This window comes from Meriones unguiculatus, chromosome 3, assembly GCF_030254825.1.
Source record: "Meriones unguiculatus strain TT.TT164.6M chromosome 3, Bangor_MerUng_6.1, whole genome shotgun sequence".
Taxonomy (NCBI): domain Eukaryota; kingdom Metazoa; phylum Chordata; class Mammalia; order Rodentia; family Muridae; genus Meriones; species Meriones unguiculatus.
In genome coordinates, this window is record NC_083351.1 from 5984180 (window position 1) to 6009688 (window position 25509).

At 52.4% G+C, this 25509-nt stretch overlaps 1 protein-coding gene across 3 annotated transcripts in view; it reads left to right on the plus strand.

Annotated features, from left to right (window-relative positions):
- The first annotated feature begins 4168 nt into the window (after positions 1 to 4168).
- Positions 4169 to 25509, plus strand: part of Spsb1 (splA/ryanodine receptor domain and SOCS box containing 1) — a 59613-nt gene continuing 38272 nt past the window's right edge. The window contains exon 1 of one of the 3 annotated variants that reach the window (XM_060379034.1): positions 4169 to 4391. The gene's annotated coding sequence lies outside the window, so the exon portion shown is untranslated. The remainder of the gene's footprint in view (positions 4392 to 25509) is intronic. The other 2 variants (XM_060379036.1, XM_060379035.1) reach the window with 2 other exon arrangements.

Consider the following 25509-nt stretch of genomic DNA (forward strand, 5'->3'; position numbering starts at 1 on the left):
CACAAGCCCTGTGTAAGAGCAAGTCAGCGAGATCAGCCCCGTTCCAGCAGACAGCACCAACTGAACTCAGTGGGTTAAGAAAACTAGAAAGAAAAGAAAGAAAGAAAAAAAAAAAAAAGAAGAAGAGCACAATGTATGTCCATTAAGATCCTCAAATTTTAATTAAAAAAAAAACAAAACAAAAAAACAAAACAAAACAAAAAAAACCCGAGGGGAGCTAGAGAGATGGTGCAGTGGTTAAGAGCACTGGCTGCTCTTCCAGAGGTCCTAAGTTCAATTCTCAACAACCACATGTTGGCTCACAACTATCTGTAATGGGATCTGATCCTCTTTTCTGTCATGCAGGCATACATGCAAATAGAGTGTTCATATGTACAAATAAATAAATCGTAAAAAAAAAGTATACCGAGAGGCCAAAGGAAGAAATACTTCAAGGAAGCATTCATTTATACCGTTTTAATAAAGTCTTATGTTTTAGTAAAAATGTCCCATGGAAAAAATATCCTGAAGGGTTGGTAAAATTACTAGTGACAAGCTGGCAGAGGCACCAACAAGCCAGGAGGCTTGCTATTATTTTGCTGGAAGTCTTAGAAAACACTGCAGTAGGGGCTGGGGAGGTGGCTCAGTGGTTAAAAGCACTGGCTGCTCTCTCAGAGGACTTGGGTTCAACTCTCAGCACCCACATGACAGCTCACAACCATCCAAAATGCCCAGTTCTAGGGGACCTGGCACCCTCTTCTGGCCACCACCAGTACCAGGCACTCACACACTTACTGATATAAAATAAAAATGAATAACAATTTAAAAACAAACAACAACAAAACCTTGCAATGACCGTTGCCCCTCTCCTCCTGTCCCCATCTCTTGAGATCTCGTGTAACCTAAGATGGTCTTGAACTCACTATGTAAGGGATCATGACTTTTCTTCCCGCCTCCACCTCCCAGTGCTGGGTTTACAGGTATATGCCAGCAAGGCCAGGTTAATATGATGATAAGTGCTCTACCCACTGAGCTGCATGCCCCAGAATGACCGTCTCCTGTTAGTGTCTTCTCAGACTCTTGGGAACTCTCCTCAAGCCTGGGCACCTACCACCCAAATCCTGGCCTAAATTACTGAAACCTCTCTGAATGTTTGCTAGAGCTATACTGCAATCTCACATCTTGCCAGAAGGTGCCACTGTTCAATAGCATGTGATCCTGCACCAGCACTCCCGCAAAGGCCGACTACAGCAAAGGATGGCGACTCATGAATGCTGCGAGATCAAAATCTGTGAAAGAACCAGGCTCGTTTTTCTCTGTGAGAGAAATCTGTCTTAGGCTATGGGGCACAATGGCCTCCATGCATGAATATGTCCGGTGTTCGTTCTGTTTTGATGGCTCTTACCACACTTTTGTGTCACCGTGGATTGATCTCACAAGTCCCCGGGAATCTTCAAAGTCCTCAAACCCTTTTATTTCATCCCAACACCATACCCTGCATCCATGTTTGCTAAAGGAGCACACATACATATTTGAATGTGCCTCTCCAACTCATGGAGCAGCTCTGTGGATAACAAAACAGAATCTCTCGGGTGGTAAAGTACGCTCCCAGCACCCAGCTAAAGTTAAGTCATGGTGATCATCTATAATCTCATTTCGACACTTGTTCTTCCAGATGGGGGTGTGTGGGGGGCCATGGCGGAGACTGGAGAATCCCCAGAAGCTCCTATAAACAGCCTGGCAAAAATGAAAATATTCTAAAGGGACAGTTGTGTCTCGATCTGGCTGTCAGACTACTGAAACAATGGACACCAAAGAAATGGGAATTTCCCTGGGAGTCTCACACCGGTAGAAGGAAAGGACACCGACAGGAGGGGATCTTCTCTCCAGAAAGATTTCACATGGTTCTGAGAACCCATCAGACCTCCCTGCGATGAGACTGAAGCCCAGGAAATGATGGGACAGTAGTGGGCGGAGCCACATCTTGACAGGAACTCAAATGTGCTCAAACGTGCTTATCCCTGGCTTCTATCTCACTTCGGAGCCCCACAGACTTACAGGAGCCTGGAGCCTTTTAATCATGGCAGGATTCCCCCTGGTGGCCCCCAACTGTCCAAGACATCTCTAGCTGGGACTGAAAACCATCATCAGGAAAAAGCAGCTCTGTGCACACTTGTTCCCTGATAACACATCCTTATCACGTCCTCAAGATTAAAGAAGTGAGCAAGTCATATCAGTAGCATCTGTGATGCAGAAGGTGTGGGCACGGGGCGTGGGAGGGCTTGGACACAAGGGGGAGTCTGGAACCTCCGCCTCCCCTGTGGCTCTCAGACCTGACTCCGGCTTCAGTCATCTGACCTTCCAACGTGTTTATCAGCTGGTGTCAGAGTATTGCAAGATTATGACTTTTTAGCAAACAATAGTATCACACCCCTTTCACTCACAACCCGGCCTTCAGAACTCTGAGGCTCAGAGGTCACTGCTCTGTGACTAACCATCTGATACCTCGCCTGCCCTCCCAGTATCCCAGGGGTGAGGAAGATGGCCGCCCTGAGCTTAGACCTTCAGACCATCAGTGTATGGATACCCAACAGGATCAGAACCCAGGAGTTCAGGATTGGTGCTGGTGGACAGGTGTTCAAAAGCTAAGGTCCCCAAATGAACAGCTGCCATTCTGATCATTTAAAACAGTGCCCCAGTCTGTCCTGGAAGCTTTCCCCCAGGCAAAAGACAAGGCCTGGAAGGGTACAAAAGACAGGTGGAAGAACCTGACCGTATGTAGCCCCTGGTGGATGGCTGCAGTGCCGGCCCTGTGAGGAGGTGACCACACCTGATAAGGGACACACACTTCCTGCTCTTCAAAGCTGGATGGGTCAGCGCCCGCTGTGATCACTGGGAATGTGGCAAGTCTCCAAACTTCGAAGGGCCCAACAGGAGACAGTCCTGAAGGTCTACCTTTAAGTGGGAGGCACCAGCAAGGCTGCCTGCCCATAGGACCAGGGGACTTGAACCTACAGGGCCTCAGAGAGGCCACTTTCCCCACACAGGCCCACTTTGTCCATGGCAAATGGGGAGCATTCGTGTTTTCAAACAAAATGAAACGTTGGTGAAACACAGTGAGGTGGTTGGGACCTACATTGTAGCCTCGGGCCTTTGAGTCTTTACAGTGAGTGATAAAATAACTTCAGCAGCCTCGGTTTTTACAGCAAGTTCTCTAACATTCACACCGCCCGCCGCACATGGGTGAGGAGTGGGGGAATCTTAGGGGGGTTTCCTTAAGATGGGAATGTAAAATCCCCCCCAGGCACCTGTGACTAGCAGCTTGTGCACAGTGAGGGGAAAGGAAAATTCTTCCCACAGCCTAGAGCATCTGAAAGGACACTTTTTATGTGAGGTCCTTAGCGGCAGAGGTTTCCTGTCGCTCAACTCTGTGTCTAGGTACTGTGGATGCCTAAGTGACCTCAGGGCCTGGAGTCTTGAGGAGCTTAGCAGGCCCCGGGAGTGCGGAAACAAGTGAGTATGCAGTCGGGTTTCCCATCAACTCATACACCGCCCCTTTCCACGCCAGTATTGCAGACCCTCACAACTCGAAGTTTCAGACGAGTTAAGCTAGGTCTGGCTCCTGCGGTTGTTGCTATAATCTCACCCTGCCAAAACGTTTTTTTTTTTTCTTCTTCTTCCTAATGAATGAACCTCATCTCCTCAATGCAGGGCCCGGCACCGCATCCCTCCGCAAGCTATCCGTTATTATGATCCCGGCCTCAGGGTCAACCTTTCCCAAAAAACCCTCCAGAGGGATCAAAGCTGTTGCTGCAGATGCCAGGGCAGAGAGATGCGTGCTGGCAGCCTACACCGCGCCAGGGAGCGAGAGCGCAGACGGAGCTCGCAAACCCGCAATCCGGCCCCGCCTCTGCGCCCCGCAGCGCTCGGCGTTCTCGGGCGCCCCGCAGCGCTCAGCTCTGGGAAACCCAAGACTTGGCCGGAAAGTCGAGGGGCGAGACGGGTGGAGGGGGCGGGGCGGAGGGCGGAGCTAGGTGGGAAAGCGGGGTGGGGCGGGGCCGGCAGGAGTGAGGGCGGGGACAAAGGGCGTGACCTGAGGCAGGGCCTAGGGCGTGGCGGGCAGATGAAGGCGGGGCGGGGCGTGCGAGCCCCGCCCACGGCCCGGCCCTCTTTTCCTCCCCCTCCAGTTTAGAGCGGTCGGTTGCTTTTTCTTCTCAGCGGCGCACGAGTCGCGCTGGAGCGGCCCGCGCGCTTGCCGCAGGAACCAGCTCCAGGCGCTGGCGCCGGGGCCGCGGGGAGGAAGCGGCTTCGCTCTCTGCAGCGGGCGCGGCCCTGGGCACCGCCAGCCTCCTGAGCTCTGGGAGCTGCGGCCTCTCGGTGCGCGGTAGGCGGCGCGGGACCCCGACGACCCGGTGGGTTGGGCGCGCGTTCGGGCTCTGGGGCTCTGGGACCCGGGGAGTGGCGGAGACTCGGGGACCGCCACGCTGCGGGAACTGAGAGGGTGGGCGCGGGGCAGAGCGTGGACAGAGGGAGGGCACCGGCGTGGAGCGCTGGCCCAGGAGCCGGCTCGCTGCTGGGTCCCTGGAGAGGGGCCGGGCGCCGCCCAGCGCGCCGCCGCCGCGGAGGGGCGGCCCCTGGGAGGCTCTGGGGTCCCACCTGCGGGGGCGGCACTGGGCGGGGGCCTCCGTGGAGTGGGGACTTGGCGCCCTGGGATGAACCGCGGCGGCTGCAGGAGGAGGAGGAGGAGGCCTGGGGCGCGCCGTCGTCCCGGGGCGCCGGAGGGTTCTGGTTGTAGAGGCTGACTCCCGTCGCCAGGGTCGAGGGGACCCCCCCTTCTGCACCGAGCATCGCGATCCTAATGAATTAAGTTAGTTTCGCTTTTCCGGCCGGTCCGGGGCTCTGATTTGCAGCGGTCACAACCGTCCTGGTCCCCCTCCCGATCCGGCCCCGTAGCGCCTCTCTCTGGGAGACCGCCTGGTGACTCTGCGCGCGGCGCCAGCCACCCCGGAGCCGCCGATGCTTCTCCCGGCAACCGAGGTTATGTCAGGAAATCGATGGAAACAGAGAAACAAGAGCAGCCTGAGGCGGCTGCTGGAGCAGCGGGATGGCTTGCCCCGCGCCTGCCGGGTGTGCAAGGACTTGTTAATTTCCAAGTTTAAGGATATGCAAAGCCTCTGAATGTTCGCAGATGGTGCCTGTGAAGATGCTGGCCGGCCAGGAAGTTGTGTGTGCTTTTGAGTATGGGAGTGTGGCCTGATGTGTTTGTGCAAGTGTCTGTGTCCGTGTATCTTCCTGAATGTGTGTGTTTCTTAAGTGTTCTTGCATGTCTGTGAACATCTTTCGGTGGCATGAGCATCCATCTATGTACGTGTGTGTGTGGGCGTGGGCGCGTGCCATCTGGGGTCACCCAGCAGCGGGGCTCTGTGGAGTGTGACTCCCCTTGCCTGCGTGGTTCTGGTAAGTGGGGTGTTGCTGGAGCGTTGGTCGGCACCCTTCCAGGGAAGCCCCTGCCGGTGCCAGCTGAGCTCCTCTCTCTTCCTCTCTCTTTCTCTCTGAAAGCAAACTGTACAGTGTGGTGGTGAGCTGGCAGAGGCTGCTTCCTGCGTGAGTAATATTTAATTAAACACTCCAGTTAGTAACATCAGAAACTGCTCATGAGCTGAGTTTTAACAGGTGTTTATGGTAAGAATGCTGTCCACCATGACGAAGGCTGGGTGTCCTTGAAGCGTGTGTGTATGTGCCCGCTTGTGCATGCATGTGTGCTGAGGTAGGATGGTTTGGAGGGAGTTGGCTTTCTTCCTGATGGCGAGACGTGAAGAGAGAGTGGGACTGCCTTTTCCTTTTGTGCCCCACGCCTTCCTAACCTCCATCTGTGGGAGGCAGAAAGCACTACACTGACATTAGTGGTACAGACGGAAGGACTCATGGTGTCGGGCAAGCGCTACCTCACTGAGAGACTATCCAGCTAGACCGGCCCTATCCTAGTGGAGGCCTGGAGAGGCTAGGTGATTTATTTACCCAGAGTGTACAGCTGGCACAGTGGGCCGAGATGGAAGTCCTGGCTCTTGTTGGTCACTGTCTCCTGGCACCGAGGTCATAGGCCAGGCAACTGCAAAGTGACAGACTGGATTAGAGCTCAGACTTTTCTCTCCTCTCACAGTAGGGAGCACTTTTCCCGGTAGATCTTGGAGGTTGTCTGGATGGGAGGTATGGAGGTGCTGACAACGCCGCAGGAAACTTTACAAGTCTCTTTCTCGCTTAGCCTAGAGCCCCTCTGAACCCGTGGGGCGGGGTGGGGTGGTGGGGAGCCATAGCTTTGGGAGCCTTAGGAAGGAGTGGTGTTGCCTGGGGCTCTGGGTGAGGTCACTTAGGGGTAAATGAGGCTGCCTGAATGTGAGGCTGTGCCAGTAAGGGTGGATACCTCCTTCAGTGGGCTCCTCACCGCTGCTGCTTGGAGTCAGCATGAATTTCTACTTGCTCCCTATGGCGCTGCTGCTGCTGCTGCTGCTGCTGCTGCTGCTGCTGCTGCTGCTGCTGCTGCTCACTCTTTGAACCTGCTGCCTTCTCCTGGGTGGATGGAGCTTTCCGGATGTATCTTCATTTTAGCAAAGTCTTTGTTTCATGTTCCCCGTTTAGTCTAGGAATTTCACACCAGTCCCTTTCAGAAATAGTGTGTGGCTGCTATTCGTGAATTGATTCATCTTTTTGTTACGGGTGCCCAGGCGTGTGGCAGGTGTGCTTCAGTCTGTCCGGGCGTCAGTGCACGGGGTCTGCATTCACTGCAAGCCAGATCAGGGAGGGCCGAGCAAAAGGCTGTCTGTCATTCGGGGCGTTCATGCGGTGCTCAGCCTTCTCCCTATGGCTCACCCTCTCCTACGGAAGAGACCCTGTGACGCCTGTGCTGCCAGGGCTGTGGGTGAGCCTTCGGCACACGCCTGGTGGGCGATGGCTGAGACTGCTGCCTGGCTCTGCTCCAAGTCCTTGACACATTGAGTCATCTCCTCCTGCAGAGAGCCGGGACTCTCAGCTCTCCCCTCCATCCCTCCTTGCCCCAGCCAGTGGGCTCCTTAGCCAAGGTCTGTTTGCCATTGAAGGTGGAGTCAAAACTCCCATCCGGACTTCAGTCACCGTCACCATCAGAGCGTACCACTCTTGTGTCTTCCCTGCTCCTTCAGCCGAGTTTGTATTAATTTTTAAAAATTTTATCATTGTGTGTGTGTTTGTGTGTGTGTGTGTGATGTGTATGTGAAGGGGTGCACATATGCCATAGTGTGTGTGTGTGTGTGTGTGTGTCTGTCTGTCTGTCTGTGTATATGTGTAAAGTCAGAGGACAACTTTCGGGAATCCGTTCTGTCTTCAACATTATGCAGGCTCTACAGATCAAACTCAGGCTGCCAGGCCTGTGTCTGCTGAACCATCTTGACGGCCCCTGTTAACTTTTTAAATGATTTTTTGTTGTTGCAAACAAACAAACAAACCCAACCATATACCAGTGGAAGGAAAATGTAACGAATAAGTCTTCAGCTCCCTTCATCAGTTTTGAGGGCCGACGCGTGCACATCCAGATATCCGTGTTGGAATATCTGGAAGGAGAAATATGTCCTAAGGTCACCTCTGGTTGCCTTATAAGATGTGTTTAAGGGGAGAATTGGGTTCAGAAGAGACCCCATGACTCCATATGAGGGTAAAGTTTGTGTGCTGTCTGTGTGTCTTCGGTGTGCCCTCTGCACTTTGAAGCCCTTCAAGGGCTCACTTGGTGCCACTCTTCAGAGCTGCTGGGCCGTGCCTTGCTTATTTAGCATTGTAAAAGTTCTGTTCATTGCCTAATATTAAAAAGAATGAGTCTGAGGATCATGAGGCAAACCACATCAGCTTGGGTCTTCTCGGCTTCCCTGAAGAGTTGGGCAAGAGAAGCCGCCAAGACACAACCCAGCTCTGCCTGCTGTGGAGGCCCTAGGCCTTGTGCAATGCTGGTGTGGGGGGTCACAGCAGGTCTGGGCGTTAGGGAATAAGAGATGATTTGTCAACAAATTCTGGACTAGATCTCAACCCAAGCTTAGCTCTTGAGCTTGCTGTGCTGGCCATGGCTGGAGGGGTCTGGGAGCCTTGGCTTCCCCAGGGAATTCCTGGAAAGGAAGGGGAAGCTCCAGGTGTCCCGGGCTGAAGGTTGAGGCGATTGGGATGTGACCTCCACACTCAGGAAAGGGCAGCTGAGTGGGACTCGGCGGCTCGGGGTTGCAGGGCCCTGCCCGTGACAGGATCTCCACTCTGCCCTTCACTGTGTACCCTGCCTGCTAGGTTAGCCATGTGGGACTACCTGAAGCTGCTGGCTGTGTTTTGGGGCCACCTTGATTGTTAAGTTTACAGCTGCATAAGCTGCTTTTCTTGTTACTATGACAATCGCTGACAAAAACAACTTACAGAGAGGGTTGTTTCATCATCTCTGGGAAGATGTGTGCACAGACTCCTGAGGTACCTGCTTGCACAGTGTCCACAGTAAGGAAACGGTGAGAGGACTGTTGGCACTTGCTCACTCTATCCTGTTTGTTCAGCCCAGGATACCACTCTGGACCACACCACTCACACTCAGGGTGGGTCTTCCCGCCTCTTGAAACAGCCTCACAAACATACCCGAGGAGCGTCTCCTAGGTGATTCTGAATCTAGTCAGGTTGACAGGGAAGATTAGCTGTAGCCCCCTGCATTGTGAGCACCTGCGTCTCCCACTTGTCTTCCATTGCTAAGAATCGAAGGCTGTTTTCCTTTGGCTCACCTGTGCAAAGTGAGCTGGCTCCAAAGGAACCTACGTGCCTCCCAGTTCATTGGGAGGAACTCACAAGCCTGTGGGAGTGGACTTTGTGGGCATGGGGTCATCGTGGCAGGGATGGGCACAAAGCTGGGTCTGCTGAATTTGTTGAGGCTGAGGTTCCCATTTCATGTTGAGGTTCCAGGAGTTACGAAGGACTCTGACAGGTTGGTTGGTTGGCTGGTTGGCTGGCTGAAACATGAAAAGCTGGCATACTATGTCAGAACTGGAGATGCCATGTCTCCCTGGGTTCGGCTGAGGAAAGAGGCAGCAGCAGCTCAGGGGGCAGATCGCCCACTTCAGACCTCCCTGCCCATACTGGGAGGGTCTGAAGGATGAGCTCCCTTCTCACCAGTACTCTGGGAAATAGATTTGGGAGATCCACTCTAAAGTGCTGATTGCTCTTCTCTGACCTTAACGTGAGACTCTGAAGTCAGTGGGAGTAATTGGATGGGGGAGAAGGAGGCTGAGAGGTGGCTCTCGACCTCCAAGGGAAAGGTGGGTGTAATTAGTAATTACCGTAACGGGCGGCAGAGCAAAGCAGCAATCACAGCCGTCTGGCTCGTGCAGACCTGCGGGGCTGTCGAGTTAATCACCATGTTCCTAGAAGTGAAATAGATGGGGAGGCTGCTGCATTCTTGACTGTACAAGCAGCAGGCCTCCAGGGTGAGTCTGAACTCAAAAGTCTAACTCAAGTCAGAAGAACAGAAGCATGGCTCCTCAGCTAGTCTAACCTGAGCCAGTTTGCAGGCCCTGAACTCAACGACCAGGAACGCCCTGCCCAACACCTAGTTCACTCACAAAAATTTATACTGTTAGTCTTTCGGCCAGCCCTCCCCAAAGGGCATTAAGGTCTTTGACCAGGATGGCTGTGCACCGGGGAAAAGGAAGTCATCAGAGTACCCTGGAAAGTGGATGTCTCTGAGCTGACTCAATTCCAGGAGGCTGCAATTGCCATTGTGGCCCTCCCTTCCCAGAGGGGTTGATGGAAGTCATGGGATCAGTGGATTTTTAGCTTACATCCAACTCAGAGGGTGCAGCGGGTCCTTGAACAGATCCTGTGGTTTTTTTTTTTTTTTTCTAATCCCAGAGCATAACTGGAACAGAAAGTATAGCAGCCAGCCTGATCATCGCATCAATTCTCTGACCTGTGGAGCAGGTCTGCTACGGAGACCAAGGTCAAACGGAAATGGTTGGAAATGAGTCCACCCAGGGAGATCATAATTTGGAAGCAATGTTGTATCTCTCAGAGGGATTTCAGAGATGAGCAAGGGGTTTGAGAGGTGCCAAGGCTGGTGGTCTCCCCACCAATCCTCATTCAGCTCCACAAAGGACATGGAGCCTAAGCAAAATGGGTATGGCTCTCAGAGAATGGTAGCGCTCAGCATTAACTGAACCAAGTGGTGACTCCAGCTGTAGCTGCTCTGCCAGATGGGGCTTTCTTGTTTGAGTAAATGCGCACATCTGCGATAGAGCTGTTGGTCTGGAAAATGCCTTTTTCTCCAGACCTGTCCACAAGACCTGCCAGAAGCAGTTCACTTTCACCTGGCAAGGTCAGTAATACAGGTGCGCGGTCCTACGTAGGAAGGCCTAATTTCATTCCCAGGGTTGCTTACCTTTCCCTTCTACGGTACGTCACACGTGCCAATAATGTTAGAAATATTATGCTGATTGGATTGAGTGAGCAAGAGGCAGAAACCTCTCTGGACTTGTTAGTAAGACAACTTCAGGGTAGAGGTTGGAAATAAGACCTACTGAAATATAGGACCCTCGGCATCACTGGTTTGTATGAACACCTCCTCTCAGGCAAAGGATAAGTTGTTGTGCCAGGCCCTGCCTACAGCCAAGAAAGAAGTGTAATGCCAGCAGACCTATTTGGACTCTGGAGATAGTACATTCCAAACGTGGGTGTGTTACCCCAGCCCTGTATCGAGGGACTGGAAACGCTGCTGGTTTTCGGTGGGACCTGGACCAGGAGAAGGTTCCTCAACAGATCTAGGCTCCCGAGTAGACTGCTTTTATGTTTGGGCTGCACGATCCAGAGGTTCCCGGGACCATCGAGGTGTTGTGGTAGATTAGGATGCTATTTGGAGCCTTTGGCAGTCCCGTAAGTGAATCACAGCACGAGTGTTTGGGATTTTGGAGTGATGCCTAGCTGCTGTCCCCACATAACTACTCTCCTTTTGAGAGACAGCCCTTGGCATGCTGCTGGGCCTTAGTGGAAAGTGAACATTTGGCCATCAACCACATTATCATTTGATCTGAGCCACCCAGATGTACTGGGTGTTACTGGACTAAGCCGTAAAGATAGATGTATACATAGGAACAATCCATGATTTAAAATAAGGTTTCCACTGAGCAGTGCCTGAAGGCTGAGGTATGTGTCTGAGCAGGCAAAGGACATATAGCTATATTCAAATGGATAGAGTGGCTTGTTTTGAAGACACTGGCTAGCCTCTGTCCCCAGCCATCCTTCCTATTGTCCAGTGATGTCCTAAAGTAGCCATGGTGCCAGAGAAAGACACTGCAGGTGAGAAGGAGAGAGGCCGATGTTTATGTATGTATGTATGCATACATGCACTGGTTATTTTTGTCTGCACAGAAAATTGTCATGCTGGCCTAACCTGGTGAAAGGGGCTGACAGCTCCTGAGGAATGACATATAAGGTTGACCTATGGCCTCTACATGCACAAACATGCATGTGTGCACATGGACATGAACATGTATACATACTAGGGTGAACACACACAAGCACACAAACATAGGTCTGGTGAGGTAGCTGGAGCTGGAAGGTCAGGGGAGGCAGCTGTCTGACACTGGCGGGCCATAGGCGTTGAGTGTTAAAGGAGGGTGAAGAAGTTCAGGTCTTTCTAAGAAACCCAGCTAGTTAGGAGGTCATAGTGGATCAAGAGGACCGTGGAGAGAGGTCTGGGGACCAGGTACACAGACGTGCTTTGAACCTGTCTTGGTAAGCACAGCGGCTCGAGTGGACCTGTCCAGATGACAGTCAGGAAGGCGGGGTCGGAGAGAGGTCTGGAGCAACAGCCAGGAACTGGAGCCTTCTTTGTAAGGACGTTTCTCTGCCAGGCGAAGATGGCGTGGCGTGAGGTGACACCACACAGTTTGCCGCCATGTTAGGTGTCTTCTTCCAGAATGGGGAAGAAGACTTCGGTGGCTTTGCAGGCATGGTGCTTCCATCTGGTGCACCCAGTCTGGGGATAGGCCACCTCTGAACACCAGCAGACGCTTGCTACCTGCTGTATCAGAGTGTCTGAGAACCATCTGGAAAGCCTCTCAGTTTGTGGCTTTATACTTCTGATTCCCTTTTTAAATTTTCAAGAGAAAAATACCAAATCCAACATCTTTTTTTGCTTTGTTTTGTTTTCAGAGACACAGTTTATCCTTGGCTGTCCTGTCGACCAGGCTGGCCTCAAACTGGCAGAGATATGCCTGCTTCTGCCTCCATAAGAGCTGGGATTTAAGGTGTGAACCACCACGCCCAGCTGAAATCTACCATCTTAATGTTTCTTTTCTTCAGTGCTGGCGATTCAACCCAGAGCCTTGTGCATGCTGAAGAAATGTGCTACCACTGAGCCACATTTTCAACCCTTGGATTTTTGAGACAGTCTTGCTGTTCTAGCTTAGATTGGCCTTGAACTCGTTTATCCTCCTGCCTTAGCTGCTTCCGCCTCCTGGGTGCTAGAATTACAGGTATGCACCACCACGCTCAGTTTCTGCGAAGAAGGAAATAGAACCCAGGTCCTAATGCATGCTAGACCAGTACTCCACCAGCAGGGCAGTATCTCCAGCCTCCCATGGGAGATGGCTTCAAGGTGTGATTAGAAGGCAATTGTAGAGATCTGAGCTCCGTGTGTTTCCCCCGAGGCCTGCTTCAGCTGGAGGGCAGGTGGAGTGAAGTTGCTTGTGTTGCTGGTGGGGGAAAGGTCTGGGGGCTGGAGAGGTACCCTGTCACTCCGGCTTCTTGACCGTTAAGTGCCCCACCCTCACCCCTGTCCTGGGACAAGAGGAATAATATTAGTCAGGGCCCAGCCTCTATTCCCAGGTCTCTGGCCTCTAGACTGTGATCAACATATCTGTTCTGTTTCCTTCTCACTTCCCTCACCCTCCTAACAAAGGCTGATTAGCCCTCTCCCCCTTCCCCCAGTCTGATCCTAGCAGTCCTTGATTCTAGAACTGCTCAGCAGAGCTCACCAATGACCTGTCCCATCACCCCCACACTCATGGGTGCCCTTGTCCTTCCTCCTGCTAAGTACCTCCCGGGCTCCTTAGGTCTATCCTGCTGCTCCTGGACCCTGTTTGCTTCACCTCCACCGCTGCCTGTCACCTCTCCCCCTGCACCTCTCCCCGACTCTTCCCATTCATTAACTGGCTTTTTATTGCTATGACAAATACGTGGGAGAAACGACCCAGAAGAGGACAGGTGGGTCTTTGGCAGTGGTTTCAGATTTTGTCATCCGCTGTCACCCAGCTCTGCTGCTTCTGGGCCTCCGTGACACTGCATATGTCATGTGCGGATGGGGAATGCTGTGGCGCAAAGCAGCATGCCTCGTGGCAGTTGTAAAGCGGAGAGATTGACGCCTGGAGAGCTGTCGTGGTTTTCTCTCCATCCCTCCCTGACAGCTTCTTGCGTTCTTTCCACACGCAGGCCACCATTCAGTGGAAGGTGTCTAAGATTACCATCTTTTCTGAGGATGGTCCTGCTGATAGTCAGAACCCTTATCAAATGCCTTTGTCTGCCAGGCTCTGTGCTTCCACCCCCAAATGGCCCCGTGAGATGGATGCCCCTGCCCTGTTTATGGGGGAGAAGATGTTTCCTGAGCTGTAGATAGCTTTCACGTTCCCATGGACCCCAGACACATGTAGCCATCAGGAGGGCTCCTACAGGGCTGGGGAGTTTTCATGATCAAGGCTGCGAATCTGGCCCCGATAGGAAAGCCTGGGGCATGGCTACATTGCTCTATAGCAGGGGGTGATATCCCAAAAGTGTCAGGTTCAGGGGGTTGTTTGTGGGTTCAGTGTGTCCTTGAACCCCTCTTCCATTACTTCACTTCCAGGGCTCTTCCTGAGATATTGATCAGATGGAATTTTTTTTCTCATTTCCCCGTATTACCTTGCATTTAAAACAGAGTAATGGGGAATCCTGAACAGTGTATCTCAGAAGACCTGGTCCTTCCCGCTGGCTGTGCCCCTTCCCCTGTCCCCATCAGGTTGTTGACAGTCCCCTTGGCAATGTTGCTGTCACTGAGCAAGGCACAGGTGTCTAGCTGTGTGGCGCTGCTCCATCACCTCAGTCTTCCCTCTTGTGGGGGTCTGTGATGCTAAGATAGCTCCGAGCCTGCTGTGGGTGGCCACAGAGGAAGTGAACCACCAGATGCTTGTTAGGGTACCAAGGGAGCTGCAGACCCCAAATTAATCACAGGAGTCAGACAAGAGTAGACATTGCGAGGATGAGGCACGCCTGTCATTTGGTCCACGAACCATTTCAGAGGGTTTCTGGGTGAGACCTATATAGAAGGCCCATGGAAACAGAGCCCTGTAGCTTGATTCCTCTGAAGATGAGGAGTGGGAGAGATCTTTGCATGTTCCCCGGATCCCAGGGTCTTCTCAGTTTGGTGATTTTAGGGCTCATGAGAAAGGCGGCTGTGTGTGTCTGTGAAGCATCAAAGTGGGGAAGCAGGGGGAGTGGGAGAGGGGGACTTCCTAAAGATGTACAGCACTGTTCAACTTATGGCAGTTACCTATAAAGTGTATGTATGTGTCTGGGTCCCTTTGAAAAGACTGTCTTTGGAGTGATGGATGGCAAGGCTCAGAGATTCCGCTGTCCTGCATGTACAGTCATGTTGAGTCTGAGTTGACTCCTGTGACCTCCCTCGACCCCATGTGTCCTCCAAGGTCCCTCAGGGCCAGCCTTCCTACCATCCAGCTGCTTTCAGGGCTGTCTGAAAAGCTCAAGATAAAAGGCTTTCTGCTCCCCTCTTTAAAAAAACTAAAATAAAATAAAAAACCCCTCATCATTCAGCCACTGTGCCACTGTCCCCTGAATGCCTACTCTGTCCGGGCTGTCCGGGTGCCCACACTGAGGCAGATGCCCAGACAGGGCTAAGCCGGAGGTCTGAGTCTGAGCTGCACAAGCATGACTGGTCTCTTTCTTCCTGGTAACGGATCTTGCCACAGTGGAGGTTCGCGCTGCTGTCAGATTTTTACAGTGGAAACCTGCAGACGGGGAGGCCTCCAGTCCCTGCCCTGCCACCGGGGTCAAGGCTTACTCCCTTGTCTCCTCAGCGGGCACAGTCATCATCCCTAGAAAGCCCATCAGGCTCAGGAATAGCATCAACGTTCTAGGAAAGGTCAGCAGGGCTCTCGTGCATTGGGGGTTTACACCAACCATCTCTGAACCTGTGTCTTTGGACACAGTCCCCAGTTTCTGAAGCTGCAGGGCTGTTTGAAACACAGGGTTCTCCTTACATTTGGTTTTAGGGAGTGAAAGTATAGGGTTCTCTACAAAGTGTGACTTTTTCCTTTTCTTCTTTTTTTCTTTTCTTTCTTTCTTTCTTTTTTTTTTTGGAGATGGGTGCTTTGCACTGCTCAGCAGAGACTTGGAGACTCCCCTAGTAGCTGACCCTAAGAAGCCACCTCCCTCCTCTCGGTGTTGTAAAATGCTTCCAGGAGCCTTGCAGGAATCAATAGAAGCAAGCAGCAGGTGTTCCAGGGCAGGCAAAGTGCAGGCTGTTTCTTCGTGTTGCTGGTGTCAGGTGTGACAGGTGTGACGTATGGTTTCACGCAGCTTGTGTGAGGGAGTGTGGGGTGTTACGTCTGTTTTCTTCCTGAAGGTGGGTTTAGAGCAACCTGAGGGAAGTGAACTTTCTCTGTGGTACTGAGCTGTCTGTCCTTCCGCCCCAGCCAGGTGAAGCAGCTGTGCGTAGACCCTATAGAAACCAGGGCTGGATTTCTCTCTTTCTTAAGCCTGTCACTCACTGAGTTGAGGCTCAGAACTCTTCAGGAGGGCCAGATTTTCTGTTGGTGCAGCTGGTTCCCTGCCCGTCTCTTTCTGAATATTTTATAACACAGGCAGGGTACTTTGGTGTGCAGCACATGGCTCTGTCTCTTAGGGCCCAGACTGTATACAATAGGAGCTAGTGCAAGGCTTGCTTGTCGTGGTGTTAACTATGGTGGAATAAATGTGGTACACAGTTTGCCTGCTGTAAGCGCCTATGTTGATTTTAAGACAGTGCACAGATGGGCAGCCATCGATGTCTGTGCGCGCGTGTGTCTGTGTGCGCGCCTGTGTCTGTGTGCGCCTGTGTCTGTGTGTGCGCCTGTGTCTGTGTGCGCGTGTGCGCGTGTGCGTGCGCTATGCATGTGGAGGCCCAAGGTTGGGAGCCATTCTCGATCACTCTTTCACATTATTCCTAAGTCAGTCTCCCGGTCAATCCCAGACGGCACCAGTATGGCTAGTCTTGCTAGCTTGTTGCAGAGCCTCCCTGTCATCCTCCCCCAGGGCTGGAATTGCAAGTGGGCTGCCGTACCCGTCAGCATCTTTGTGGTCTCTGGGGGTCCAAATTCTGGTCTTCCCACGTTGGCTGCTGAGCCATCTTCTACAGCCCCTTTGTATCCTGACCCCCTGCTGGAAGACTCAGGTGGGGGTGGTGAGCAGCAGTACCACACAGAGTGAGCCCCGGGTGGGATGTGCTGGGCTGTGTAGGGACAGTTTCTGATGGAGGCAGGTAAAGGAAGGGCATGTGACTGGGCCTGGGAGGAGAACGGCCCTTCAATGCTGCAGTCTGGGAGTGGCCGAGTGTCCAACTCACTCCCAGTCCCCAGTGTCTGGCCCTCAGCAGATGCTGGTGCTGATCATGCGAATGACAGCAGCATCTACAGAGAGGTAAGAGAAGGCCCAAGGCTTGCACTTTTCCCAGACAGCCCAGACATATCTGGTGGTTCTGCTGGGCTGACGGCAGATCCAGCCACATCCAGCGAATCTTCCATGTTCTTCCAAGTACCCAGAACAGCTGCTGGGCCGGAAAATCTGGAGGGCTCCCCATCTTCCAGGGCTTTCCTGATGGTAGGTGAGCCCGGAGCCGGGAGCTGCCACTCACTGCGTGTTTTGCCTCTCCTGCCCATCTCCTAATGCCTGGAGGGGCAGCAGCCAGAGGGGATGCACACTTGGCTTCATAACCAGGAGAGGGGGGAGAGGAGGAGCCCTGACACTCCTCTCGCTCTTCATCTAAGAATTCACATTAAGTCAAACCAAGAAAATGACGGCCTCACTGTGGCCCTTCTCTTGTCATGCCATGTTTTTCTCTGAGGAAAGCCAGCCTTGGGCGTCAGACATTAATTACCTTCCCTAGGGAAGCTTCCTGTGGATATTTCTAGTGATGAGTGGCTGAGGCTGAGCTCCTGAATAAAATTAGGGTTTTAACTGGGTCATAAGCTCACAGGCCCCCTGAGGCTGGGAAGGGATGCAGAAGGGTATCGGGCAGCCTGTGGTAGCCTGTAGCATGTCCTGGCTCTCCAGTAGCCCCTGGGACAGTGGAGTCCACTGGCATGGCAATGTTTTGTTTTGTTATGTATTTCTGGTAAGAGAAGCCAAGAGTTTAGATCATTTATTCATATATATTAATGTATGTAAACCTTGATATATAAAAATATATGTACACACATACATAAACTTTTTGGTGAGTTTTGTTTGAGACATCCCAACACTTCACTGGTTGAAAATCGAGTCTCTGACAGGAAGAGAGGCCTGGGAAGCCCACCCAGTTTGGGCCCAGGGCAGCTAACATCAGAACCGTTCCTGCACCCAGGCCAGCCCCCACCCACTTGCCCAGGTTGTGTTGCAGTTAAAATGGAGAACCAGCTTGGCAGGCGCCCCTGCAGCGGGAGACACATGCTGGCCCTGAGGGACAACATGGGACGGCCTGTACTCAGCAAGAAATGGTGTTTGGACGACTACCTGCACAGAGCATCACAGTTTGTGGGATCTAATCCATCATACTTATGTGCAGATAAGCAAATTGTGACCTTCTGGGTCTCCGTCTACTGTGGTGGCTAGGATTTGAATACAAGTCTGATTCCTCTATGTGCGTGTTAAATAAGTATTCTGTACTGTCTGGTGCCAGTGACCTTGCCCTTGGGGCATGGGCTGCATTCTAATTATAGCCACTGCCAGGCACTATCACCTACCATTTGAGGAATACTGGGTGTGGAGGTCAAGGACCCCAGCTCCTGGCCTGTTGCCGAAACTAGGGTGCACAGGCTGCCCCAACTGTGAGCACTCCCAAGGCTGCTGACTAATTCTCTTTGCAGAGAGCTCAGTTTCACGTGTTTGTGCTTCCAGTAACCTTGTGGGTGGATTTGTTTCACCAAAGGGGAAAATGAAACAAAACAAAACATGGAGGGGTTTTCTTTCCCAAGAAGAAGACTCAGTAATTAAGGGTTCAGTGCATGTGGCTTGGGGCATCCTGGTGCATCCTGCAACCAGCAGGGCCTCCTGGCAGCCTGCTCCAGGGAGAAATCACTTAGTCATTTACAAGAGGATCCAGGTGTGGGAGGTCAGGGAGGTGGAGGGGCTGCCGGGGCACCATGACAGTTGGGTGGGTACTCCTTCCAGCTCAGCTCTGCCCAGACTTGGCAGGAGGGGAGCTGGGTGAAGAGGAAGGTGGCAGGTGAGACAGCAGACCAAACCCTGGGGGTTCATGGCACTCCCAAGGGACATAGCCTGGCAAGAAGATGCTTCTAGCTGGACCAGGCTGACTGCCGACTGCTGTTGGGTTAGTGGTGTGGGAATGCCAAGGCTGCATAGATTCTGCTGGAGAATGTTAGTTCCAGGAGAAAGGTGTGTGTGTGTGTCCATCCCTGCATTGTATATTTCCACATAACCTCATCCAGGTCATCACTACACTTGGTTGGGTCCAGACCCTATCAAAGCGGGCCTGCTTTGGTGTTGGTATTGGCAGGATCTTGGGAGCCTCTGCTATGTCCTAAACTTATGGCAGAGCCCCTTTTGGTTGCTTTATGGTGAGAGAGCACTGTTGGTCATGGTAAAGACCAATTACCTGGGCAGCTAGCACGGAAGTTTTGGTACCCTGCCGCCCGTGTGTGCAGCCTGTGTTCTCTCACTCAGAACACGGACATAGGCAGCCTGTGCAGTGACTGCTCTGAATGCAGTGGACAAATGAGGCTGCAGGGGAAGCCGGGTTTAGTCTGTGTGTGGAGAGGGTTGAAGCTGTTCTGAGCCCGGCTGGGAGTCCGGGACACGACTGCAGTCTGGCGTTGGCACTTCCTGCCTCTGTCCCTGGCTGTGCTGCTTACTTCTTTGGGTCTCCAGTTTTCCCCTTGTGAGTGGGAGTGTCAGAATGCCAGTGAATGGAATGATGCAATGCAGGTGAGTTGCCTGGGGTTGTCCTTCCAATAGTCAGGGTAGGTAACAAGATAACTACACCCAAATACAACAGTAGTGGAGATGGTAAAGGCAAAGGGATCAGCAGGGATCCGCCTGGATTTTAATGGCAATCAGGATTTATTTGGGTGACTATGGGAATGCTACCTGGAGGTGGAGTCTCTGACAGTGAGTCTTAGGACTCTCAGGGCTGAGAGAAAGGGGGAGAGAAGACTGGAAGAGATGCATTCACTGGTGAAGGTAGTGTGTATGCAGAATCGTCAGGAGCTTAGCCAGCTAATAAGCGCCTGAGAAGTGACATCAGCAGAGGCAGTATGATGCCTGGATTTTCAGCTTTAATATTTGGGGAGGTGAGTATGTGTGAGTGTGTGTATGTGTGTGTGTGTGTGTGTATGTCTTGTCCATAGGTCTCTTTGTGTCTTTCCCTTCCCTTTGCAAGTCAATTGGTTTCTTGGGTCTGAGCCTTTTATTCTTCTCCGATCTTCTATTTATCACACATGCATATTAAGGGTCTCTGTATCCCAGGCTTGGCACAAGTACCAGCCCCTCCCCAACCATAGGAAGCAGAGTGGACAGTTGTGGTCTGTGACAAGCCAGGTGGAGACAGGAAGCAGCTGTGCTCTTGTCCCTTTTCCGGCCAGGTTAGGGAAGCATGGTGATTGTTCTGGGAAGCTCAGCTTGGACAGCGCCTGTGTTTCCTGTGGCCAGCAAGGGCTGGAGGTGGGCGTGGGCCCTGGAGACTTACGATGCCGTGCCAGATCCTCAGCGAGGGAGGTGGCTGCTGGTGATACACTCTCCCCACACCCATGCCTTTTGTTGTGCTCTCTCTGTGGCTGTGGCCTCTTTGCTTTCTCCCTTGGCAGCTTAAGTCCTGAACTTCTGCAGACTGCCTGGGTGGCAGGCAGGCAAGAATGGGGAAAGTACCCTTGAGTGGCTCTTTGCTCCTCTGTGCTCCATAACCACCTCCCGACATCCCCTCCCAGCCTTCTGTGTCCCGAGAACACCATGCACTGTGATTCTGGCTTCTGACCTGGATCTTGGACAAGTTTCCTTTTTGAGCCTCAGCTTCCGAAGCTGTAGAAATGGGTGTGAGGTCCTTGTGCATGGCTGGGCTGAGCATAGACACACACAGATGAGTGGCTGGTGCCTGCAGGCCACTGGTGCCATCCTTCAGACAACTGTAACCTTTGTGAGTTCAGCAGCTCTGCCAAACTCTGGATGCACACTGGTCAAGGCAGGGTTTGTGGCCCTTCCGTGGTGGGGACAGTCATATGAGCAGGTGATTTAGGACACAGTGTAACTGGCAGGAGCCCAGCCTGTGAGTGTGCCTTAGAGCAGGTCCTAACGAGGAGTCAGGAGCTGCAGTGGCAGAAGGCTGAGGGGCAGTGCAAGTGTGTGGGCCTGTGTGAGTCTCCCAGGCCACTGCTCATCAAACTTCATAGCCTTCAAGCTAGCCCCACCCCTGTGGGATCCTGTTTTCTTAACTACCCTCTTAGCTACACACCTGTAATAAATACTCAGGATGCTAAGGCAGGAGGGTTGCTGCATGTTTGAGACCAGCCTAGGCTATGCAGTGTCTGCCCCCCCCCCCCCAAATATAGGCAAGGAACTCTACTTTCAAGCCCAGTGATCATAAAGCTCTGGCTCTCTTGGGACAAGGTGTGGTCCCCTGCCAGAAACTAGGTGCCCATGTTGTTTCTGCAACAGTTTCTTTGCCTCCTTCCTGATTTTACACGGCAAGAACTCTCTCCTACAGATAAATTCAGAGACCCACTAGTGCTGTACATCATTCTGGGGTTAGGGGTTGCATTCAGTGGGAGAAAGACTACAGGGCTATAATTGGCCATCACTGTCTCTTGGGGCAGGTCTGCTAGCCAAGCCAGAGGCTGAAGCCTACAGAAGGCTTTATCTCCTCTCGGCTCCGTTTCACCTCGGCCTTGCCTCAGGTGTATACAGATGTGGGGTGGCCACAAGTGCCCCTTCTGTCCCCAGGCACCATCAGTTTGTTTGGTATGTCTCATTTAGACCTTGTAACCTAGAGAAAGTAAGTAGCCCCCTCCTTCCATCTTGTGGGTATTATAGGCAGTGGCACGATAGAGTTAGAGCCGTGGGGGAGCTGTGGAGACCCATCTAGGGCTGATCCTGTCCCTCGGCATTTGGCCCGAGGGCGTCTATAGAACCCAGAGGGCCTGAAGAGAGTGCCAGAGTACACTTCAGGCACAGACCTAGCTTGATGGCTGTCAGGGCTGCAGGTGACCGTCTTGTACAGTAGCTGGGACGCGGTGGCTGCACGTGGTGGGTGCTTGGTAGGGACTGCAGTGAGTGGATAGAGTGAGCGAGCTAGTGTGTCTCTTCACTGATGGTGGCAAAGCTAGCATCTTTGATCTAGCCAGATCATACTTCGTGGTTGCCCATTGGTTCTGAAGCCTCCGTGTCAGGACAGCGTGTGGCCTACAGTGGGACTGAGGCCCTTGACCTACCAAGGTGGCCTAGGCTCCTTGGTTCTCTAGCCCAGGGGCCCTCCCTGATGGATCAGGTCTGGCTCCTTCCTCCCCAAAGCTGGCCGCCCAAACCCAGACTTCACCTTTCTTCTGAAAGTGGACCTGGGGTGGGCTTAGTGCTTGGCTCTCCCCACACAGGCTGACCACCTTCCTCCCAGAACTCCTGAAGGCAGGCTCTGTATTTCTTTTTCTCCATGAGAGGCTTTTTGTGTATGTCGCTGGTGTTTTTGAGAGCATAACATCCTGAGGTGAAGTGAGCGGGATGGAGTTACAGTGGATGCCCACAGAAGCTTTACCAGGCTCCAGGGGACCCCCACCCCTCCTCTAGCAGCAAGCCTCTCCTCTGCCCCCAGCCTCTCTTCTGTCCCCAGCCTCTCTCCTCCACCCCCACGTACTGTTCAGATGTCTGAATCCCTGAGATCCCCACGCCCACCCTCTAGGCTGCAGCACGGGGAGTAACTTTGGCCATGATTCTGGGGAAGGAGGCAGCAGAGTAATTACAGTTACTGGAAATAATCTTGTTTCCTTTCACCCTTCTCTATCCCACTAAAAGAAAAAAAGAAATCAAAACAAAACAAAAACTTCCCCCAAACACCACGCAGACAAGAATTCTTGAACCTCCCTAGTTTAGTCTGTGCGGTTGGTCTAGCCGAGGGCCTTAAACATTTGCATTCCTAGAGCTTAGCTGGCTCTTTGAGTGTAGAGTTTCTGGGTTAGTGGTCCACCAAGGTGGAGTCAGACTCCTTACAAAGAAAGCGTATGTGCAGTGGAATGCCAGCCACCCTGTGCGGCGAGGGCGGCCTCCTTGAGCAACAGGACATGGAAAAGTTACTGGTCACCTTATGTGCTGGGGAGAGAAATGTCTCCAGCTTGAGTCTTCAGACCCTGACAGCGTGTTCCTTGTGTGTTGGGGGCACAGCTGGGAAGAGGTAAGAAGTTTGGAGATGCAGTGAGCAGTGGGGTTGTTCCTGTTTCATTACATCAAAGGCCATTAGGGTTGAAGTCACCTGGTTGTCACTGTAAAGTGCCATTGTCTTCAGGACCAGTCTGATGGCCCAGATAATAAGACGTGGGTCACATGACTGAGTCAGTGTTGGGGGAGAAAATGAGTATGTTAGACAGGTGGGTTGTGATGGGCAGGCCAAGGTCATGAGAAGAGTTTTATAGACAGGCAAGCTGAAGCACAGACCCGATCCTTCAGGCAGGACACGGGGTGGGAAGACTACCTATTCTGGGTCAAGAGGTGAGGTCCTGCCACTGATGGTGAGGAGCTGTCACCGGCAGAGCTGGCTGTCTCCATGGCTCCTAGGCACAGCAGGGCTGAAGAGGGTGGCAGCCACAGGAACAGTCCCAGAAAGGGCCACCTATGAATGACCCCCTGTGGCCTCCTGTCCTATGAAAGAACAGCTCTGACATCTGTTTTATATGTGGGCAAAGACTGTCTATCTGTCTGTCTCAGGAAATAAACACCTTGGTCATATTGAGCAGGCAGCTGAAATGCCTGCCATTTCTGAATTCCCTTCCCGTGAGACCCTTGAAGGGTCTTCAGTAAACACCTGAGCTCCTGGGTTTACCCTGGCAAGTGAGTCTTACCTTGGGCCTGTTCCCATGGCTTCCCTTTAATCAGCTCACGGTACATGGCAGGCTCAGGACTCAGTGAATGCCAGCATTGTCTCATTTAAACTTCAGGCCATTCCTATAAGAGAGGGCTGTAAATCCGGCTTGCAGAAAGGGGGAAACTGAGACCCACAATATCTCAGGTCATAGCCAAGCCAGGGTCACAGCTCACACTAAACGTTCAAAGCTCATACCTCTCTCTGATTTTGGCATATTTTCAACTGACTCTTATTTATTCCTGTTTGGCAAACCATCCATTAACTTGTCCTCCAATGTATGGTGTGTTCATCAGCCCTTGGCAAGTGTGATAAAAAATTCTTTCCTGATAACTGATCAAGAGTAGACACCTATGAATAGGACCCAGGAGCCCTAGCTAATGTGTTCTTCAAAGCTGGATGAGAAATGGCTTCGTTTCTGGACAGAGTGTAAGGGATGGGGCTAGAGAATGCTGTGCTAAGGAGTTCCGAGCCAAAGTCTGAGGCAGTCAGGGTCACTTGCTGGTTCCTTTGTGGATGAAATCTGGACTAATTTGGAGAGCCAAGGGAAGCCACGTAGAGGTGCAGGTGTTACAGAGGGCCAGTGCTCATAATGTCGGGCTTGGCCCTGGCTGTGATGGCTAGCAGGAGGCTGGGGCCCTTGGCCTGGAGGGGAGCTCTAGGTTAAGTCACCAGATGCACCCAGCCTCGTACCCTCACCACACCCTTCCTAAGACTCTTCCCAGACACCTTTTGTTGTCTGGCTCTGACAGACGTCTGAGCTCCCAGGGAGGTTCCTGATGGGGGACCTTGGAAATATGTCACTCCCTTCCGGTGTAGCCAGCACTGACCCAGATGTGACCTGCCCCATGTGACAGTGTCTGTCTGTCCCTCTTTGATGCTGGTAGTGGAGGAGCCACGTGGCCATCTCTTCCCAGCTCTGGCCTTTGAAGACTCTGTCATTTTAGCTACAGCGGTCTGCTTGCTCCTTCAGTCAGCTTCTCCTCCCCTCTGCCATATTGGAAAGGGGAAATCCAGCCTTGACCTTTTCCGCTCCCAGGAGTGCCCTCACTGGGCTGGCCGCTCCCAGTCTCTAGATGAAACAGGCAAGTTCCTGCAGGGCCGAAGCCGAGGGCTTTCTGGCCCCCTACCCCTTTGCCTCCCATAGAATCCTGGGGTTTTCCATTTCTTCCTGGCTTGCTTCCTCAGTTGCATGCCACCCCCCTGCTCCAGCCTTTCAGCTGGGGCCTTAGGAGATGTTTGGATCCACAGGCCTACCTCCCCTTCCTCTCAGATCCTGGGGGGCAGAGAGATGGTCCAGGGGACTTTCTTCCAGCAAAGAAAACTGAGCTGCAGAATTCCTTCCCAGAGTATCTGGTGGCTCCATCTTGGTCACAAATCCTGGATTTTCTAGGCTGCCTCTCTTTTTCTTCTTCTAGTTTCTGGGTTGTTTGTTTGTTTGCTTGTTTGTTTTTATTTTAATTTTTTGGCTATATTAGGATTTTTTGTTTTATTTTGTTTTGTTTTCAAGACAGGGTTTCTCTGTGTAGCCTTGGCTGTTCTGGACTCGCTTTGTAGACCAGGCTGACCTCAGACTCACAGCAATAACGCCTGCCTCTGCCTCCCTGGGTGCTGGGATTTGAAGCATGCACCACTGCACCCACAGTCTCAACTTGTGGAGAGAGAGAGTGAGTTTGAATGTGGCGGGAAGAAGACAACTTATGGGAGCTGGTTTTCACCTGCTATGGTATGAGTCCCAGGGATCAGACTCAGGGCTTCAGCATGCTAGGTAAGCCCTCTACCAGCTGAGTTCCATCCCAGCCCAAGGACCCTGATTTCTCATCCATGCCTAGGTTTTTCTCAGGCAGCAAGTTAGCTGTGGTGCAGCTGGATCAGACCCCAGGTAAGCAGGTTTGTCCTCATCACTGTGTTGACCCACTGTGAGGCAGGCACACATGCAGAGACTACCTGGCCATCCATAGCAACAGCATCGACATTCTCAGTGGCTGGCGGTGTTATTCCATGTGTGGTTCTGTTGTGTGCAGGCTCTGCTACATTTCCACTGTTCAGCACATAGTAGGTCCTCAGTAAGCTTCTCTTAGGGAGTGAGAAAATGTCCAGTGCTGGCTGAATGTACCTTCTTATCCTGGATGTCTTTGTGGCCAAATATAAGAAGTTTGGCAAAGTAGCCTGGGGGTCCTGGACTGTGCCCA